Here is an 8,558-nt window from a genome sequence, read left to right as displayed (position 1 = left end):
GCGCGGGTTCATTCGGGAGTCGAAAGCTGTAGGGGGCAGTCCAGTATTCTTTGTGAAGAAGCGAGACACGCCCCAGAAGAGGCTTGTAGTTGACTTTCGAATTTTGAACTCGAAAACCAAGCCCTCGTCCTTCCCCATGCCCAAAATAGACGACCTGCTCGCGACGGTAAGGAAAGGACGCGTTTTCACCAAGTTGGATCTGCGAGGCGCGTACAACCTGATTCGTGTGCGGGAGGGCGACGAGTGGAAGACGGCCATGTTCACACCACTGGGCACCTACGAATACAGAGTTATGCCCTTCGGATTACAAAATGGCTCTCACTGTTTTCAAGCCTTTATGCATCACGTGTTGGCGGGACTCCTTTACAAGAAATGCGTATGCTTCCTGGACGACATCCTGATATTTTCTGAGTCGCGAGAAGCGCACGAGAGGGATGTCAGGGAAGTTCTGCGGAGACTAAAGGAGCACAGGCTGTACGCCAAGCTGGAGAAGTGCCAGTTCGACGTGACGGAGGTGGATTTCCTGGGCTATAAACTGTCGGACAAGGGGCTCGCCATGGACAGCGCCAAGGTTCGCTCAGTATTGGACTGGAAAAGCCCGCGCAATAGGAAGGAAGTCCAGCGGTTTGTCGGCTTTGCCAACTTTTATCGCAAGTTCATCAAGGGGTTCGCTATGCAAACGGCGGCCATCACTGACACGCTCAGCTCCAAGAAGAAGAAGTTTATCTGGACGGAGGAAGCGGAGCAGTCCTTTCAGAAACTCAAGCGTCTCTTCGCTTCCGAGGAGCAGCTGCTGCATGTGAATCCCAGCAGACCGATGAGGGTGGAGACGGACGCCTCAGACAGAGCCGTGGGAGCTGTACTGTTGCAACAAGACCAGCAGGGGGACTGGAGGCCGTGCGCCTTCTACTCAAGGAAGCTCAGCAAGTCGGAGCAGAATTACACCATCTGGGACAGGGAGTTGCTAGCCATCCATGCAGCGTTCAAAGCGTGGCGGCACTTCCTTATCGGAGCCAGACACACAGTGCAGGTACGCACGGACCACAAGAATCTAGAGTACTGGCGCACGGCGAGGTTCCTGAATCAGAGGCACATTAGATGGGCAGAGTTCTTCGCGGACTTCGACTTCAAGATAGAGTACATCCCGGGTGACAACAACATCATGGCGGATGCCTTGTCCAGAAAGCCGCAATACCTCGAGGAGGAGGCACCGTCGGCAGCCAAGCACATTTTCGCACCGGAAGCGTGGGCTTGCGCCTCGGCGACCGTGGATCTGGACGCCGTACGTCGAGCGTTGCAGGAGGACCCCTTCGCGCTAGCCAAGATGGAGGAGGTGCACAAGGGCACGGTGAAGGACGACGAGTTCCAGATCAGAGACGGTTTGCTCATCCGCAAGGGAGCACTCTACGTGCCGGGGAATGACCTCCGCGCAAGGGTGCTGCAGCAGCTACACGACGCCCCCACTGCCGGGCACTTTGGCAGAGAAAAGACTGTAGAACTAGTGACCAGAGACTTTTGGTGGCCCAAGATGCGGGGGGAAGTAGCGGATTACGTCTCGAGATGCGACACCTGCCAAAGGGCCAAGTCAGTGCACAAACCGCCGGCGGGATTGCTGGAACCGTTGCAGACGCCGTCTGAGCCGTGGGAACGGGTGGCCCTGGACTTTGTCACGGATCTGCCCAGTTCGAGGGGAAAGACGGCAGTGCTTGTGGTGGTGGACATGTTTACCAAGATGGCACACTTCATTCCGTGTGCGAAGGTGGCCACGGCAGAACAGACCGCCAAACTGTTCATAGACCACGTGTTTAAGGTCCACGGTCTGCCACGATCTATTCTATCCGACCGGGGGCGGCAGTTCATCTCGAACTTCTGGCAAAAGTTGATGGGCATCCTGAACGTCAAGATCAATCTAGCGTCGGCGAGACACCCGCAGACCAACGGACAAGCGGAGAGGGTCAACGCCATCATGCAGCAGTACCTGAGATGCTACGCCAATCAGCAGCCTAACACGTGGGTGGACTACCTGCCCCTCGCAGAGTTCGCTTACAACAATACGAAGCACGTGTCGACGGGGGTGACGCCGTTCTTCGCCAACAACGGGAGGCATCCCAGAACCTTCCCAGGTTTAGAGAGAGTGGGGGAGGGGGAGCCGCAGGCAGCGGAAGAATTAGCGTCAGAGTTGCAGGAAGTCCACGAACAGCTTAGGAGGCAGTTGGAACTGGCAAAGCACGCATACAAAATGCAGGCTGACAGACACAGGAGAGTAGGGGAAGACATACAGGTGGGAGACTGGGTTTGGTTAGCAGCGCAAGCAGTGCCGACCAGATCGTTGGCCAAGAAGAAGCTAGGGCATAAGCAGCTAGGGCCTTACCAAGTCCAGGCACAGGTCAATCCAGTGGCCTTCCGGTTAGCGCTTCCGGAGGGTTCCAGAATGCATCCGGTCTTCCATAGATCGGTGCTCACGCCCTACAAAGCACCGCATAGATTTCACGAGCCAGGCACAGCACCAGATCCGCCCAGAGAAGGACCCAGGGAAAGGGGGTCGCCAAGAGGGGAGCGCATCAACGAAGCCACAGAGATTTTAGACTCGAGATGGGGGGAAGAGGGAGTAGAATACCTTCTTGCCAGAGAGGATACCCCGGCCAGCGCCAACAGTTGGGTGCCGGGCTATGCCTTGGACGAGCCTCTTCTCAAGGAAGAGTTCCATGCCATTTTCCCACACAGGCCCATGCCAGCCGAGTATTTCGATGACTGGCTCTTCACACCCACACTTTCAGGCAGCACGTTCCAGGGGTTCGACTCGGACGAGGAGACGGCACCACACATACGCTCTCCGGAAGGTTCACCCTCGGGTTCTGCCTCAGACCGCTCCTATTGGTGGGATAATCAACCAGAGGAGCAGTGGCGCAGGAAGTGGCTGGGGGGTCCCTGGCAGGCATCACCCTCAGAGGGGAACGGGGGAGAGATGGACATGGACGTGTTGGGGGAGGACGTGGGATTTGAACACGAAGGCAGGGAGATGGAAGCAGAGGAGATCGACGTCGACGAGCGCACGGAGGACGAGCCAGACCTGCCCGATGTAATGTACGACACGAGGGAAGAACTGTATCCGGCACTCACCCCTGCCACGACGGAGCACCCAGAACCCACACCGGAAGGAGGGGAGGGGGGAAGGGGGGGCTTCGAGGGGGGGATGGATGTCAGGGGTTCAGGAGCAGAGGGAACGGATGGCGAGGAATCGGAAGGAGAGGTTAGCGATGATAGCCGTCCGAGATCTCTAAGTCTGTCCAGCGAATCGGAGGATTCACAGAAAGGGGCTCCCGTGGGCAGAGCTGGGGGGTTACCAAGAGGGGCACCCCAGGAAGAAGGGACCAGAGGGGATTCAGAGAGCAGCAGCTGGAAATCCGGACCAGCTACTCCACCAGAGAGCAGCAGGGGGGAGGAGTTCCAGGCACCAGCGACAGGCAGCTCTCCGGCAGCAGCCACGCCTGCGTCAGAGAGCGAGGAAACGGTAGAGAGGAGGGTCGGAGACAGCGCGCGCGCGCCAAGTTCAAATGTACCAGAGGGAGGCGCAATGAGCAGCCCGGAAAGGGAGCCAGGTCCTAAAGCCCGCCGAAGGGAGGGGGAGGAATCCGAAGGGTCCGCATCCGAGGCATCCAGGAAGGAAGGAACCCCGGGGGGTGGTAGGACCCAGAGGCGAAAGGAGAGACGCAAAAGGTGGAGCAAGGCTAGGGTCTTGAACTGGTGTACAGGAGGCGGAGATTCAGATGGGACTTCGCCGATCTAGGGAATAGACGTAGAGACGCACGCTAAGATGTGGAAATGGAAATTATACTTCAATAAAGACTTTATTCCGTTCTACCGGCTAGCGTGGGTCCTTTGTGAGCCGGGACCTAGAGGCAGTCTCTGACAGCTGCCGACGGTGCCTCCTCCTCGAGGTATTGCGGCTTTCTGGACAAGGCATCCGCCATGATGTTGTTGTCACCCGGGATGTACTCTATCCTGAAGTCGAAGTCCGCGAAGAACTCTGCCCATCTAATGTGCCTCTGATTCAGGAACCTCGCCGTGCGCCAGTACTCTAGATTCTTGTGGTCCGTGCGGACCTGCACTGTGTGTCTGGCTCCGATAAGGAAGTGCCGCCACGCCTTGAACGCTGCATGGATGGCTAGCAACTCCCTGTCCCAGATGGTGTAATTCTGCTCCGACTTGCTGAGCTTCCTTGAGTAGAAGGCGCACGGCCTCCAGTCCCCCTGCTGGTCTTGTTGCAACAGTACAGCTCCCACGGCTCTGTCTGAGGCGTCTGTCTCCACCCTCATTGGTCTGCTGGGATTCACATGCAGCAGCTGCTCCTCGGACGCGAAGAGACGCTTGAGTTTCTGAAAGGACTGCTCCGCTTCCTCCGTCCAGAGAAACTTCTTCTTCTTGGAGCTGAGCGTGTCGGTGATGGCCGCCGTTTGCATAGCGAACCCCTTGATGAACTTGCGATAAAAGTTGGCAAAGCCGACAAACCGCTGGACTTCCTTCCGATTGCGCGGGCTTTTCCAGTCCAATACTGAGCGAACCTTGGCGCTGTCCATGGCGAGCCCCTTGTCCGACAGTTTATAGCCCAGGAAATCCACCTCCGTCACGTCGAACTGGCACTTCTCCAGCTTGGCGTACAGCCTGTGCTCCTTTAGTCTCTGCAGAACTTCCCTGACATCCCTCTCGTGCGCCTCTCGCGACTCAGAAAATATCAGGATGTCGTCCAGGAAGCATACGCACTTCTTGTAAAGGAGTCCCGCCAACACGTGATGCATAAAGGCTTGAAAACAGTGAGAGCCATTTTGTAATCCGAAGGGCATAACTCTGTATTCGTAGGTGCCCAGTGGTGTGAACATGGCCGTCTTCCACTCGTCGCCCTCCCGCACACGAATCAGGTTGTACGCGCCTCGCAGATCCAACTTGGTGAAAACGCGTCCTTTCCTTACCGTCGCGAGCAGGTCGTCTATTTTGGGCATGGGGAAGGACGAGGGCTTGGTTTTCGAGTTCAAAATTCGAAAGTCCACTACAAGCCTCTTCTGGGGCGTGTCTCGCTTCTTCACAAAGAATACTGGGCTGCCCCCTACAGCTTTCGACTCCCGGATGAACCCGCGCTTCAAATTGTGGTCTATGAACTCCCTAAGTTCCTGCAGTTCATCCTCAGACATGGAATACAGTTTCCCTGTTGGCAGCGTCGCCCCCGGCAGGAGATCAATCTTGCAGTCATAGGGTCTGTGGGGGGGTAGCTTGTCCGCTTCCTTCTCGCAGAACACCTCCAAAAATTCAGAATACTTGAGAGGTACTGCTTGCAGCGTGCCCAAATGTAACTGTGGGTCATCCTCCTCCCCTTCTGGTCTAGGCAGAATGCAGTGTTCCGCACAGTAGGAGGAGCCAAAAGTCAGTTGGCGTTGGTACCATGCCAATGCTGGGCTGTGCCTGTGTAGCCAACTCATTCCCAGAACTACTGGCGTGTCCGACAATTGGGTGACGTTGAAGCTGATTACTTCTCGGTGATTCCCAATTTGCATCACCATAGGTGGTGTCTGCTGTACCACCTGCCCCCCTAGCAGTTCCCTGCCATCCACTGTGACAACGTTCAGGGGCAGTGTGGCTGGCAGTAGCGCTATGTTGTGTTGTTGAAGGAATTCCAGTGCGATAAAGTCCGCATTACTGCCAGAGTCAATCGTAATCGGCACTTCTAAAGTGAGACCACTGGGCAGCTGGAGCGATGCGGTGAGCTGCACCACTGGTTTGGGCGGGAGGGGATCCGTGGGCTTCAAAATCTCTGGGGACTTCTTTACTGACTCGCCTGGCTGGCCCCCAGTGCTTCTGTTTCCAGCCAGACTCCTTCGTTTCCCTGGTGTGGTTCACTTTGCTGAGTTGCTCCCATTACTGTCATTGAAGCTGCAGTGTGCTTGTGGAGCCTCTGGGGACACTCTTTCGCCATGTGCTTAGGACTTTCACAGATGTAACACTTCCTGTTCCCTCTAGGCTGCTTTGTTTTGACTGCTCCCGGTGTTAAGGCTCTGGTGGCTGATTGAGCTCTAGCACCGCCGATCTCCATTGGCTCCTCCCCCCCTGCTTGCGGAGGCGTTGATTGCGCACGCGCGACATCCCTGGGCAAGAGGGAGGGCGCTCTGGCTGGTGTGCGTCCCCAACGCCCTTCTTCTCTGTCCCATGGGCGGTCCTCCAGCCTCACCCCCACTGCGAGCGATCTGTCCACCACTTCCTGGGTGCTTTTGGGTCTCTCCCCCCGCGCTATCTCATCCTTGATTTGGGGGTTCAATCCTTCCCAATAAAGATCTCTAACGGGGGGGGAATCCTTGTCCCACCCCAAGGCATTGACCAATGCAAAAAAGCGGGAGTGATACTGCCTCACGCTGGCTTTCCCTTGTCTCAGCCCAAATATGTCCTTACGGGCAATGTCAATGTCTATTTTCGATAGAAAGCAAGAATCCATCGCTTTAATGAATGCAGCTGAACTCTGGAGCGCTGGGTCCATATCTCTCCACAGATTGCGCAGACATGCTTTCGCGTCTCCATGCAAATGAGACAAGATAAACCCCACTTTTTCCTGCTCATCTCTAAACTCTTTTTCCAGCAGTTTCAGCGCAAACTGCACGTCTGCTCGGAAATTGGGGTACTGCTGTAAATTCCCATCGAAGTGAGATACAATGCTGCCTCCTCTCCTCCCCAACCCGATCCCCTCGGATCTGGACCCCGTTTGTGCCTGCTTAGTAAGCACGTCCAACCTGGCTTGGAGATCTCGGCATGCAGCAGCCGCTTCATCCTCTCTTTTCCTGGAGGCGAGTATCTCTGCGCTGAGCTGCGTTACCGCTTCTTGCAGGGAAGCAATTTGCTCTTCAGTAGACATGTCGCTTGACTCTTGTGAGCTCCCAAGGCACCAGTCCTCTTTCCTCCCTGCTTCGCTCCCCACACGCCGCTTGAGTCAAAGAGAACTGATGAAAACTTTGTGAGATGGGACTTACTGTCAGAGACTGCCTCTAGGTCCCGGCTCACAAAGGACCAACGCTAGCCGGTAGAACGGTATAAAGTCTTTATTGAAGTATAGTTTCCATTTCCAAATCTTAGCGTGCGTCTCTACGTCTATTCCCTAGATCGGCGAAGTCCCATCTGAATCTCCGCCTCCTGTACACCAGTTCAAGACCCTAGCCTTGCTCCACCTTTTGCGTCTCTCCTTTCGCCTCTGGGTCCTACCACCCCCCGGGGTTCCTTCCTTCCTGGATGCCTCGGATGCGGACCCTTCGGATTCCTCCCCCTCCCTTCGGCGGGCTTTAGGACCTGGCTCCCTTTCCGGGCTGCTCATTGCGCCTCCCTCTGTTACATTTGAACTTGGCGCGCGCGCGCTGTCTCCGAGCCTCCTCTCTACCGTTTCCTCGCTCTCCGACGCAGGCGTGGCTGCTGCCGGAGAGCTGCCTGTCGCTGGTGCCTGGAACTCCTCCCCCCTGCTGCTCTCTGGTGGCGTAGCTGGTCCGGATTTCCAGCTGCTGCTCTCTGAATCCCCTCTGGTCCCTCCTTCCTGAGGTGCCCCTCTTGGCAACCCCCCAGCTCTGCCCACGGGAGCCCCTTTCTGTGAATCCTCCGATTCGCTGGAGAGACTTAGGGACCTTGGTCGGCTCTCGTCGCTAACTTCTCCCTCCGATTCCTCTCCATCCGTCCCTTCTGCTCCTGAACCCCTGACACATATCACCTTGGTTTCCTTTATATCTCCAACATAAATTGTTAGAACCCCTACAGATATTATTTGATCTTCATGGGTGTTAAATACCACCAGACAGTAAACTCATAAATGATTTCTTTCAAACTACTGCCAATAGTTTGCTGTAGAAGATTTTGCCAAATCCATTTCCATTCTGGGATATCATGCCATTAAAATATTGTACAACAGATCCTATTCCAAATGGTCAAATGCTGTTTCCACATCAAAAAAGTAAAATCCTGTATGACTGCTGCTGCTGCTCTGGTGGGTGCTGGGTAGACCGCTCCCCCTCCTACCAACTCCATCGGGCCTAGGGGGCGGGGCCTGCACTCACCGCCACAGCTTAATAGGCCTGAGCAGCTCCTTGCAGCAAGTGACAAAAATGGTTTTAAATGTTTTAAGTGCTTTTAATTTGCTGCACCTTAAATGGTGGTTTTTAAATATAATATTGTATTATTGTATTTTTGCTTGGGGTGGGATAAGTATTTAGTCAGGGTGGGGAGTTGTTTAATTTTAGTATAAGTAAAACAAAAAAAAAAAAATTCTGCCAGTAGCACCTTAAAGACCAACTAAGTTAGTTCTTGGTATGAGCTTTCGTGTGCATGCACACTTCTTCAGATACACTGAAACAGAAGTTGCCAGATCCTTCTATATAGTGAGAAGGTGGGGAGGGGAACTAACTTAGTTGGTCTTTAAGGTGCTACTGGCAGAAATTTTTTTGTTTGTTTGTTTTGACTATGGCAGACCAACACGGCTACCTATCTGTAACTTTAGTATAATTGTTTTTTGCTTTGTTTTAATGCTTTCTTTTTTGTTAAGT

This window comes from Podarcis filfolensis, assembly GCF_964270895.1.
Source record: "Podarcis filfolensis genome assembly, chromosome: W".
Classification (NCBI taxonomy): Eukaryota; Metazoa; Chordata; class Lepidosauria; order Squamata; family Lacertidae; genus Podarcis; species Podarcis filfolensis.
The sequence above is the reverse complement of the archived record's forward strand: the minus strand, read 5'-3'. Positions refer to the sequence as shown.